Source organism: Schistocerca nitens, chromosome 2 (genome assembly GCF_023898315.1).
Source record: "Schistocerca nitens isolate TAMUIC-IGC-003100 chromosome 2, iqSchNite1.1, whole genome shotgun sequence".
Lineage (NCBI taxonomy): Eukaryota > Metazoa > Arthropoda > Insecta > Orthoptera > Acrididae > Schistocerca > Schistocerca nitens.
The window spans coordinates 995,234,933-995,248,621 of record NC_064615.1 but is presented as its reverse complement, the minus strand read 5'-3'; positions in this window follow the sequence as shown (position 1 = coordinate 995,248,621).

Below are 13,689 nucleotides of genomic sequence, written 5' to 3'. Positions count from 1 at the left end.
CACCGCCACTTCCCAGCAAATTAGGGACACTGTTGCTCCTGGGGTATCGGCGAGGACCATTCGCAACCGTCTCCATGAAGCTGGGCTACGGTCCCGCACACCGTTAGGCCGTCTTCCGCTCACGCCCCAACATCGTGCAGCCCGCCTCCAGTGGTGTCGCGACAGGCGTGAATGGAGGGACGAATGGAGACGTGTCGTCTTCAGCGATGAGAGTCGCTTCTGCCTTGGTGCCAATGATGGTCGTATGCGTGTTTGGCGCCGTGCAGGTGAGCGCCACAATCAGTACTGCATACGACCGAGGTGCACAGGGCCAACACCCGGCATCATGGTGTGGGGAGCGATCTCCTACACTGGCCGTACACCACTGGTGATCGTCGAGGGGACACTGAATAGTGCACGGTACATCCAAACCGTCATCGAACCCATCGTTCTACCATTCCTAGACCGGCAAGGGAACTTGCTGTTCCAACAGGACAATGCCCGTCCGCATGTATCCCGTGCCACCCAACGTGCTCTAGAAGGTGTAAGTCAACTACCCTGGCCAGCAAGATCTCCGGATCTGTCCCCCATTGAGCATGTTTGGGACTGGATGAAGCGTCGTCTCACGCGGTCTGCACGTCCAGCACGAACGCTGGTCCAACTGAGGCGCCAGGTGGAAATGGCATGGCAAGCCGTTCCACAGGACTACATCCAGCATCTCTACGATCGTCTCCATGGGAGAATAGCAGCCTGCATTGCTGCGAAAGGTGGATATACACTGTACTAGTGCCGACATTGTGCATGCTCTGTTGCCTGTGTCTATGTGCCTGTGGTTCTGTCAGTGTGATCATGTGATGTATCTGACCCCAGGAATGTGTCAATAAAGTTTCCCCTTCCTGGGACAATGAATTCACGGTGTTCTTATTTCAATTTCCAGGAGTGTATTTTTCTATAGCGCGTCGTCGTAAAACTGGCGAAAAGTATCCTAGAAAGTTTACATTTACCAGATCTTTTTGTTCATTTAAAACTGTCTCCGACTGGTCTTTTACATGGATGTGAATTTCAAATTCCCCCATCATATCCATGAATTTACCTTTCTGCAACATATGTAATATTAAAATGATTTATTAATATTTAATATTTTGTGGTTGGCGTCTTTTAAATGCGTAGCAAAGGTGGATGGGCTATCGTCTCTTATCATGTCTTCGTTAAATCGAGTGCAAACTTTCCTTCTCGTTTGTCCAAATAAAGTTTTGAACAATCCTCAGTTAATTTTCTCTCTTCTTGACTGTGAAAAAGCTTCTAATTTCCTTGGTAAAAGCCTCAATAATCGTTATAGATTGCTGTTGTTTCTGTAGCTAGTTTTTAAATTTGTAAGCTTGAAATATCGAATTGTTTTTTCGGAAACAAAAACTTAGAAATAACTTTAATGAGAGACACATGTGAATAAAAGAAAACCTATCTCAATTTTTTCTCTTATTCCAGTGGTAAAAGTGACCAGTGTCTGTATCAAAGCGCGAAAAGAAAGTATGTAAGTTTGTGTGGCTTCAGTTGGCATGATTGGTTGTGGATATTTACGTTCGTCGTCAGACGCAGATTTCTCGTTTGAAATTTTTAAATCTAAAAAGTTGATGCTTTTTTATTTCTCTCGTTCTATAGCGAATTTAATCTAATGATATACGCTGTTGAATTGTGAATGCATGATGTCGCTCTCGTCCGTTTTGCCATCGAATAGGATTAAATCGTCGTCGACATACCTAAAGTAATAACGGATTTTTTGGATTGCTCGAGCGAACCTGTTAAATTTTTCTTCTAAAGTGATAATGAAAATATCAGCTGATGTACTTGCTAGGCATGAATCCATTGAGCCCATGTTTTTGGAGATAAAGTTTGGCCTGGAATGGAAGTAGTTGTATGCAGTTATTAATTGTAGTAGCTCTACTATTTCACAAGCTTCTGCTTGGTTGATTTCTTATATCTGATAACGTTATTTTTAATGATTTCTGTAGTGTATGTTACTCAAATGTTTGTATACATGTTTGAGATATCGTGGGATAAACCTTTCAAATTTTCTGGTATTTTTATATTTTTAATTTTATTGGTGGCGGAAGGTTGCAGAATGTATTGAGTCTTTTACTAAGAGCATGTACTGGCGTATTAATCATATTAACAATCGGATGTGATGGTATATCTTGTTTATATATCTTACGTTGGGCACGCAATGATGGTATTGTAGAATTCATTATTATGGAAATCTTATATTATTTTCTGTGGATATGAAGTTACACCCTTTAAGTACTTTCTTTATGTGTACATTAAATTTATTGGTCATGTGCTAGATACTTTTACTATAACTTTGTTCAAAAAATTCTAGAATTTTTCTGTTTTAATCTTCTTCTGACATAATCACTCATGTATTTCCTTAATCTGATTTTGCACTAATTGCTTTGTTCTTCAGACTTGTTATTAATTTAATACTTGATATACTATCATTTGTTCTTATAGTGGTTCTACTATCTTATTACATTGGTGTTTGTGTTATTTTTGTAATTTTGCAAGTAATGTTCTTTTGCTCATGAAGTGGCAATTCAGATATATCGAGCACAACTTCATTGTTTTCAGTAAGATTTTTAATCATACTATTGCCTGATGGGATTTTATGTTAAATTTGAGACCTTTATTTATTGAGTTAATTTCTGTGGGAGGAGCCTAACATTTGTGAAATTTTCTTTCTGAAAGAATTTGAAGATTCTTTACATGCAGTGTTTAGCATTGTTATGTATTTAATCATTTTAAATGAGCAAAAAGACCTAATAGATGGAAAATTTCAGGGAAGCTTCGCAAGTTCTAAGGCAAAGCATTATGCAATCATAGAATGCACAGTTATCACCATATTAATTAACAAATATGACTGTAAAACCAAAGATCATGCATCTGTGAGGCAGGTCATAAAAGGTTTTATTCGATTTTTTGTTTTAATCGAAAATGTGTTAATATTTTAGATCCACGTAAAAGAATAACAACTGTTCCCACCTACATGCACAAAATATATCTACTGTATATAAGATCTTGGATGTCTAAAAGAGATAGGCTTCCATAATAAAAGAACAAATATTTCCAGCTTATTTTATCGAATTTACATGCAATCATACTTACAACAATTATGAACGATGGCTAAATATACATAAGAACAAAGGCATATTTGGCCATATGTACCACTAACGAAGTTCTGTAGAGAGATTTATAATGTTCCTAGTATATCTATGTTAAAAACATCAGCATTATATACCAGAGCTTTGTACCAACTACTCAGCAGTAAAATGCTTGCACAATAACTCAAACGTATTTCCCACTTATTTCATGATGATTATATGCAGTCAGAACTACAACATAGGAGCAAAGACGTATATGGTGTAATACACCATTAACGAATGTTCTGTAAAGAAAGGTATAATCCTCGTACTGTATTTAAAGATTTTAAACGTGGCTGGAACAGCAACTGTTGAAATTCTTCACAGTAAATGATAACAGCCAACCAGTTGCAGGATAAAGGTTTATTAAAATCCTTGACCACGGTTTCGGTATATCTAAATATACCTTCATCGGAAGTAAAATACACCTGAGCAGGAAGTCACCTTCATTAGCAAAAACTTAGCACCGGAACTGAGAGAGAAAAAAGTTATAGCTTAAGTTGCGAGGTGCCGGGGCTAGCAGTGTATTTATCACTAAATTCCACTAGAATCCACATATGTAAATCATGCTCTAAGCCCCCCCTATTCTAACTCCGACTTTTGCTGTTGCACAAGGATAAAAAAATACGCGAACTGACTCTAATCAACCCTGCCAGTGGAGTAGAAGAGAGTTTGGCACCTGCAATAATTTAATTTGATAAATAAGTTAAATAAACAAAGGTTTCATTAGCATAGTGAGGAATGATAGGGTTGCTGTATCGATTAACAGAATGAAAGTTCTGTCCAAAATAACAATATGATTTATTAAGACTAAACACAAATTAATAAACAAAAACACATGAATTCTAATTTATGATACATTAAATTGGCTCGAATTGGAGACTCATACAAACACTGTAAAGGTGAAGTTGTCCCTAAACTAGATCGTGAGGTTTAAGACGAAGTGGTATGTGGAGCCAATTCCTTGCCACTCAAATCTCAAGAGAGACACACCGCTAACCCAACAGTAATTGCTGCTGCTCAAGACAGAACAAAGTTAGAAAAAGACGAACAGGCGCGCTCTGCTGAGCTCTGATTATCACCTAGGAAAATCCCTATCTGCCGGTGCTGCGGACATACATTACCAAAACTGTCTTCTTGACTGCCAGAACACGATCTGGCGTACCGCAGGCGAGGGCTGGTTGCTTCGACGTCCTCGACCGAAAGGCGACTGCCGACTCCCTCGAGCACCCGTACAGGCCGAACACACAACATTCCCGCCCCCACGACAGTGGCTGTGGTTACGTTCCAATCAGCAACTCGAAAACCGGCGGAAATTCCACTCCATTGCCGGGGCACTACCATTCCACCAATGGAGATTCTTGGCGCCAATTTCTGTGCTGATTTTGCTCCGTCACGGAGCTATGCCCTGAGCAAGCCAATCACAGTTCCTATTTTGCAGAAAGCGCGGGAATTTTCCCGCCACAGCTGCCTGGGTACATAAGTCATTCCCACGCCTCGCTGGTAGCCCGCCAGAAAGTGTTTTCGCTAAGCTTCTGCGAAGCAATGGAACCTCCAGCCCAGCCGCCACTTCCGGCTCCAAACGGGCGCGTCTCCTGACAATGCCGGCGTCCGGAAAGCATTCACTCGACCCCCCACGCCTGTCGGCCTACCCTTTCAGAAGAGCCCGCCTGTCACTGGACCACCCGGGTGACGAGAGACGCTGCATGGGAAGTCCGCGTGTGAAGGAATAGCAGCTCTCCACCGCATGCAAATAGAGAGGAGAGTCGTAAGATAGAAATATGAGAGGGGGCTCATGCCACCTCTCAAAGTAACTGTAAAATTACCGAAGTATTAAAAGCACAAAAACCTTTAGTCACTAAAGTCACATCCTGCAGTGGAGATACATAAAACAATCGTGCCAAAGGCATCGTCAGTAGTTAAAACATCATCTCCATATATCTGGGGATATGGCTTGTCCTTAAGTAATACTAATGCTTTCAGTGCATAATGCTTACGTTTTAAACGCTTTAAAATAGCGTTAACGCCGAAGTTGTAAAATTATACACAAAATAAAGAAAATGTTAGCTGGAGGTAACATAAAAGCATTTAAAAAATATTGAGATTTGGTTATGCGGCAATTCATCCTCATGCCCAAAAAACCAATCCTGGACGATGCGAGCTGTGTGAATAGAGGCGGTTCATCAACGCTGGGAAGCAAATGGTGCACCATGGAAGGACCTGAACAGCCAAAATGGTTGTGTAGTCCTTGGCGGTGATGCGACCTTGCAGAGAATATCGATGAGGCCAATGGAATATCTTCGTATAGCTTCCCAAATCATCACCGAACCCCTGCCACATTTCACTCTTGGGGTGTAAATTCGGCCAGAAGTTGGAAACAACGTAAAACACCACTCATCTGACCAAATGACTTACTTCCATTACTCCATAGACCAGGTTTTACAGCTTCAGCACCATGTTTTCCTCTTACGGGAATTTGGGCTGCTGATGAGTAGTTTTGGAATTCCACCTTGCCCTGCAATTCCCTGCTTCTGAAGCTCCCTTAGAGTTGTTTTGGTGCTGACAGGGTTCGCGAGTGCGACATTCAGTTTTTCAGTGACTTTTGCAACTGTCGTCCTATTTTTCGTCACAATCGTTTGCAATGACTGTCCGTTACGACCTCTCAACACACACTTTCAACCGCGTTGTGAATTAGTGGATGATATTTTTCCGCTTTCCCTGTATGGCGCACAAAATAAGATGGCTTTTGAAGTACCGAATAGTTCGTCTACCTTGGTTACGGAAGTACGCAGCTCCATGAGTCTGCCACGTCCGAATTCACACAGCTCAGATATGCAGAACACTCTTCAGAGAACGAGTGACTCTTGGAACGTATTGAGGCCATCGCATAGGTGATCAAACACAACAGTGAAACCTGCAAGCTTTGTTAGCATCTGCATTTATGTTCAAGCACGCTTTTACCGTGTTGTTTCCGTATTTCTGTTCAACTCCTGTAACTGCTCTTTTGGGGATCCAGACGCTGCCAAGTATCACGAGGATTGCTACAAAAAGTTCTTTATAGACTCAGCACATACATCGAGAAAAAAGAGAATGCCCTGAGGATTAAGAAATTTTTGCATCGACGGAAGCTCAGACCAGTTGTAGGAGCAGGTTTCGGGAACAACACTTCATATAAAGTCAGTCAAGGACAAAACGACAGAAAATGTGAGGATGGCATTGTTTGTGGCTCAATTCAAGCTGGGAAGTCTGTTGTGCGCCTTCGTAGTTCAGATGAAAAAAAGATTTTGAGCGATATGTAGCATTCTTCAGAGTGCAAAGACGAACAAGCAGAAAAAGAGAGACGCGTAAATGCACCTACCACAATATCCTTCGAAGATATTGAGTCAATAAACTGAACTAAACTCCATCAGAGTGGGCCACGAAGGCCCAACAGTACCGACCGGCCGCCGTGTCATCCTCAGCCCACAGGAGACACTGGATGCTGATAGGGAGGGGCATATGTTCTCCTGGTCGTATGTCAGTTTATGAAACCTGAGCCGCTACTTCTCACTCAAGTAGCTGCTCAGTTTGCCTCACAAGGGACTATTGAGGAAATGATGTATTAAAATTCCATGTTTCTACCTTCTAGAAAATTCTATGGTGAGGCTCATCTGCTCCGCGTCTTCTTGGACTGCATTGTAGCGAAAAATGGGACAATACAGAAAAATTAAAAACAATGATATCTCGCTGCTGCCATTCGTCCTCGATCATTAATATCTCCTGTACTAGATTCCACTATTCTCTTCGTTCAAAGGAAGCAGTCTACTTGCTGCCAGCGGAGTGTGCTCTGATTTGAAGCTCCCTGGCAGGTTAAAACTGTGCACCAGGCCGAGACTCTAACTCGGGATCTTTGCCTTTCACGGGCAAGAGCTCTACCGACTAATCTACCCAAGCTCTAATTTATCAGGGAGTTTTACATCAGTGCACACTCCGCTCCAGACGGCAAATATCATTCTGGAAAGAGCCTCCAGACTGTGGCTAAGCCATTTCACTTCATTATCTTTTCTTCCAGTAGTGCATGTTTTGCAGGAGAATTGCTATGAAGTTTAGAAGGTAAGAGATGAGGTACGGGCGGAAGTAAAGCTGTGAGAATGCGTCGTGAGTCGTGCTTGGGTAGCTCAGTTCAGCCTGCTTTTGGCAGGGCAGCAGTTCGGCAGTGCGGAAAGCGTTCGGCCGTCCACGCCGCTGCGCAGATGTAGCGGTTGTTTACTTCCACGTCACCGCACCTCTTGGTCGAAAAAACTATCAATGCCAACTCTTACAGGAAGATCACTCTTAACTTCACCTTTTAGAATGAATCAGCACGATTCTACGCGAAGATCTCCCTTGACGATCTCATTGGCATACACCTGTCGACCATTGGACACTCCCTCCGGCAACGCCGTGCCAGTGGATTTGGACCACACAGGACTTGGCCTTCGAACAATCCGTGTTTTCGAACTGTCTTTCGAGCTGCATGAAGACAAATTCATCGCGGCGCTAAGCACGTGTGGAAAAGTCCACAGTCATGAAGCCGAAACATGGGAACAATGTATTGCGTATCCGGCGCTTAATGGTGTGAGGCAAATGTGAACATATCTCAAACGGCACGTCCCATCATACATTTCTATAGGCAGATGTAGGACAACTTCGAACGTGTTTTGGTCGTGGCAAAAAAGGCCACGTCCGTAATGAATGCCTGCACTGTCGCATCACAGAACTACGGTACGACGACACGAAAACCGACCTAACCACTGCCGCCCTTCCAGTCACCTACGCGGCGACCCTGCATGTCCAGCCCTCACAAGACGCAGTTCATGAGCGTCTCTGAGGACTGATACACTTGGAGGCGTCACGACACCTTGTTACCGGCAGTGCTGCTCGCGAACAGGACTTACAGCCGGACACACGCCTGCTTGAAGTTCACAAGGATACCAGCTAGAGTTAAGGAGACTGAAGACCGCATAATAGCAACCGCGGCTTTTGTACCGGAACGAAGCGAATCTTCCTTCCTCAGACAACGCTACACATTGCCGAAAATTAAAGTCGCCCAATGCCGCAAGGAAACGCCGTAAGACATCAGAATCAGCCACTGAACCACCTTCGCAGGACGAAGAGGTGGCTGATAAATCTGATGGCATACACGATAAATCATTTTCCACTGCCACGAAGCCGCGTTCTCCACAAGACAGTGAGCCGTCCAACAGAGAATGTGAGCAAGAACCGCGCCCGGAAGCCATGGAAAATAGCACGCCCATCGTCCCCGAAACGACTAAGCTGACTAGGTCAGCGCCGCCGCCTTTTACCAAAGATAACTGACGGACTGCTTTCAAGGGCGGAAATCAGTTCTGTGCCTCTGCTAGACAAACAGTAAAATGGGGGACGTACCTATGACGAATCCTGCCGACCACTGTGGACTTCCACAAACCTCCATGACATCCTTCACCAGCTGTGAGCATATCGACAGCACGGATCTTCCACCAGACATACCGTATAGCTAAAGTCAATACCAATAATATCGGCTTCCACGTTAAACTTCAACTGTCTCGCGACACGCTAAGAGCAAAAGACATCGACATCGACATGCTACAAGAATTGAGGACAGCAACTTGGTCCGGGTCTTATGGATACGAGGCGTACGCTGTCCGGAGGATATGGAACACATAGACGCACCCATCCTCCTCTGAGAAGGGGCTGAAGTTTCAGACGTCACATATCTCCAAACGGAGGGATGGGTAGTCATAACCGTTCAGGGAATCAGAATCATAAATCTCTACACCCCATCTGGCACAGATAAAGGGAGAGATCGCTCCCAGTTCTACGCAGAAGATATCACTCCTTTATTTCTCGTTAGATACGATTGCCTAATCGCGGGCGTAGATTTCAACTAAGTTCTCGAGCGTACAGACAAATATCAACATTTCACCACATGTCTGGAACTTCACTTCCTCTTCCGCCGCTTTCGTCTCGTCGACACTTGGAGAGTGGTACACGCTGACCGTCTGGGGCATAGACATATCACGAGCCACTCCGCCAGCCGACTCGATAGAATATACATCGCTGACGCTCTAAAACCCGATTTTATCGATGGGGAACGTTGGCCGTCTGCCGTTTTTGATGGTAAGTTCCTGTGGGACCAAACCGCTGAGATCATTGGTACCTAGGCTTACACACTACTTAATATAACTTAAACTAACTAACGTTAAGCACAACACACACCCATGCCCGAAGGAGAACTCGAACCTCCGACGAGGGGAGCCACGCGACCCGAACCAAGGCGCCTAGACAGCGCGGCTACCCCGCGCTGCCGCCTAACTTTTCGGATCATGACATCTGCATCTGTACTATAACCGACGTAGACAATCTACACGGCGCAATGCAGGACCGTGGAAACTCGACACCACGCTACTGAGCGGCCCCGAATGACGACAACTGCAGGTCACAGACGCGTGGTACACTTGTGTTAAAAGCATCATGCGTTACGAGACCATCCTGCAATGGCGGATACTGTGTTACAAATCGGCCATCCGCCGCACCTTGACCCAATACATCAGATCCAAAATTATGTGGCATCACCACACAAAAGATTTCTAATATAGCGCTCTACGCGACCTCATGGACCATCCACCGTCCGTGGACCATCAAGAAGAAGCTCAGCGCATCAAGGCAAAAATTATAACCTTCACCAGGTGCCGTCTGGAAACGGCCATTAAACGAACATGCAGCCAGGACAAGGCTCACGTTGAAGAATCTTCTGTGCTCATATCGTTCAAAATGTTTTCTAACGACGACAGAACGTGTCAACTTTAGATTTACCTCAAGGACGACGGCTGACATTGCAAGCTTCCATCGCCGATGCCTGCACAACGCACTACAGACGTCTCTTTCAACAAGTACCGGACGGTGCAGATGCCACTGCTGAGGTTACCGAGGAAATCCATCGTACACTGGAAGCCGCGGCAGCAACCCTCCGGACTGCGGAAGTAACATAGACGATGTCCTTGGCGCTGTGGCCAAAGGATAACTGAATCGGCCTCCCGGCTAGGATGGTTTACCGATCGAGTTTTGCAGAACCTTCCAAGATCTGATGTTGCCATGATGGAGAGACATGTACCGGGAACTTCTGTCCGACGCGAAACTCCTCCCACCAACGTTCATGGAAGGCTTACTCATACCAGTCCCGAAATCTGCAGGTGGATCACAACTAGGCAGTTATTGGCCGATCGGGTTACTCAATTCCAGCTTCAAGATTTTCACACCACTTCTAGCTGTGCGATTCAAACATGTTGTTGTTGTTGTTGTTGTTGTTATTGTCTTCAGTCCAGAGACTGGTTTGATGCAGCTCTCCATGCTACTCTATCCTGTGCAAGCTTCTTCATCTCCCAGTACCTATTGCAACCTACAACCTTCTGAATCTGCTTACTGTATTCATATCTTGGTCTCCCTCTACGATTTTTACCCTCCACGCTGCCCTCCAATACTAAGCTGATGATCCCTTGATGCCTCAGAACATGTACTGCCAACCGATCCCTTCTTCTAGACAAGTTGTGCCACAAATATCTCTTCTCTGCAGTTATATTCCATACCTCATTAGCTACGTGATCTACCCATATAATCTTCAGCATTCTTCTCTAGCACAAAATTTCGAAAGCTTCTATTCTCTTCTTGTCTAAACTACTTATCGTCCGCGTTTCACTTTCATACATGGCTACACTCCATACAAATACTTTCAGAAACGACTTCCTGACACTTAAACCTATACTCGATGTTAACAAATTTCTTTTCATCAGAAACGTTTTCCTTGCCATTGCCAGTCTACATTTTATATCCTCTCTACTTCGATAATCAGTTATTTTGCTCCCCAAATAGCAAAACTCCTTTACTACTTTAAGTGTGTCATTTCCTAATCTAATTCCCTCAGCATCACCCGATTTAATTCGACTACCTTCCATTATCCTCGTTTTGCTTATGATTATGTTCATCTTATAATTTCCTTTCAAGATACGGTCCATTTCGTTCATCTACTCTTTAAGTCCTTTGTTGTCTCTGACACAATTACAATGTCGTCGGCAAACCACAAAGATTTTTATTTCTTCTCCCTGGACTTTGATGCCTACTCCGAATTTTTCTTTTGTTTCCTCTACTACTTGCTCAATATACAGATTGAATAACATCGGGGATAGGCTACAACCCTGCCTCACTCCCTTCCCAGCCATTACTTACCTTTCATGCTCCTCGACTTTTATAGCTGCCATCTGGTTTCTATACAAATTGTAAATAGCCTTTCGCTCCCAGTATATTACCCATGCCACCTTCAGAATTTGAAAGAGAGTATTTCAGTCAACACTGTCAAAAGCATTCTCTAAATCTACAAACGCTACAAACGTAGGTTTGCCTTCTAAGATACCTTCTAAGATAAGTCGTAGAGTCAGTATTGCCTCACATTTCTACGGAATCCAAACTGACCTTCCCAGAGGCCGGCTTCTACCAGTTTTTCCATTCGTCTGTAAAGAATTCGTGTTAGTATTTTGCAATACCAAAGAAAGCAGGTGTTGACAGATGTGAAAATTACCGAACTATCAGTTTAATAAGTCACAGCTGCAAAATACTAACGCGAATTCTTTACAGACGAATGGAAAAACTGGTAGAAGCGGACCTCGGGGAAGATCAGTTTGGATTCCGTAGAAATGTTGGAACACGTGAGGCAATACTAACCTTACGACTTATCTTAGAAGAAAGATTAAGAAAAGGCAAACCTACGTTTCTAGCATTTGTAGACTTAGAGAAAGCTTTTGACAACGTTAACTGGAATACTCTCTTTCAAATTCTGAAGGTGGCAGGGGTAAAATACAGGGAGCGAAAGGCTATTTACAATTTGTACAGAAACCAGATGGCAGTTATAAGAGTCCAGGGGCATGAAAGGGAAGCAGTGGTTGGGAAAGGAGTAAGACAGGGTTGTAGCCTCTCCCCGATGTTATTCAATCTGTATATTGAGCAAGCAGTAAAGGAAACAAAAGAAAAATTCGGAGTAGGTATTAAAATTCATGGAGAAGAAGTAAAAACTTTGAGGTTCGCCGATGACATTGTAATTGTGTCAGAGACAGCAAAGGACTTGGAAGAGCAGTTGAACGGAATGGACAGTGTCTTGAAAGGAGGATATAAGATGAACATCAACAAAAGCAAAACGAGGATAATGGAATGTAGTCAAATTAAATCGGGTGATGCTGAGGGGATTAGATTAGGAAATGAGACAAAGTAGTAAAGGAGTTTTGCTATTTAGGGAGTAAAATAACTGATGATGGTCGAAGCAGAGAGGATATAAAATGTAGACTGGCAATGGCAAGGAAATCGTTTCTGAAGAAGAGAAATTTGTTAACATCGAGTATAGATTTAAGTGTCAGGAAGTCGTTTCTGAAAGTATTTGTATGGAGTGTAGCCATGTATGGAAGTGAAACATGGACGATAACCAGTTTGGACAAGAAGAGAATAGAAGCTTTCGAAATGTGGTGCTACAGAAGAATGCTGAAGATAAGGTGGGTAGATCACGTAACTAATGAGGAGGTATTGAATAGGATTGGGGAGAAGAGAAGTTTGTGGCACAACTTGACTAGAAGAAGGGACCGGTTGGTAGGACATGTTTTGAGGCATCAAGGGATCATAAATTTAGCATTGGAGGGCAGCGTGGAGGGTAAAAATCGTAGAGGGAGACCAAGAGATCAATACACTAAGCAGATTCAGAAGGATGTAGGTTGCAGTAGGTACTGGGAGATGAAGAAGCTTGCACAGGATAGAGTAGCATGGAGAGCTGCATCAAACCAGTCTCAGGACTGAAGACCACAACAACAACAACAATTTTGCAGCTGTGTATCATTAAACTCGTAGTTCGGTAATTTTCACATCTGTCAACACCTGCATTCTTTGGGACTGGAACTAATATATTCTTCTTGAAATCTGAGGGTATTTCGCCTGTCTCATACAACTTGCTCACCAGATGGTAGAGTTTTGTCAGGGCTGGCTCTCCCAAGGCTATCAGTAGTTCTAATGCAATGTTGTCTAATCTCGGAGCCCTTTTCGACTTAGGTCTTTTAGTGCTGTATCAAACTCTTCACGCAGTATCATATCTCCCCTTTTCATCTTCATCTACATCCTCTTCAATTTCCATACTATTGTCCTCAAGTACATTGCCCTTGTATAGACCCTCTATATACTCCTTCCACCATTCTGCTGTCCCTTCTTTGCTTAGAACTGGGTTTCCATCTGAGCTCTTGATATTCATACAAGCGGTTCTCTTTTCTCCAAATGTCTCTTTAATTTTCCTGTAGGTGGTATATCTTACCCCTAGTAATATATGCCCCTACATCCTTACATTTGTCCTCTAGCCATCCCTGCTTAGCCATTTTACGCTTCCTGACGATCTCATTTTTGAAACGTTTGTTTTCCTTTTTGCCTGCTTCATTACTGCATTTTTATATTTCCTCCTTTCATCAATTAAATTCAGTAT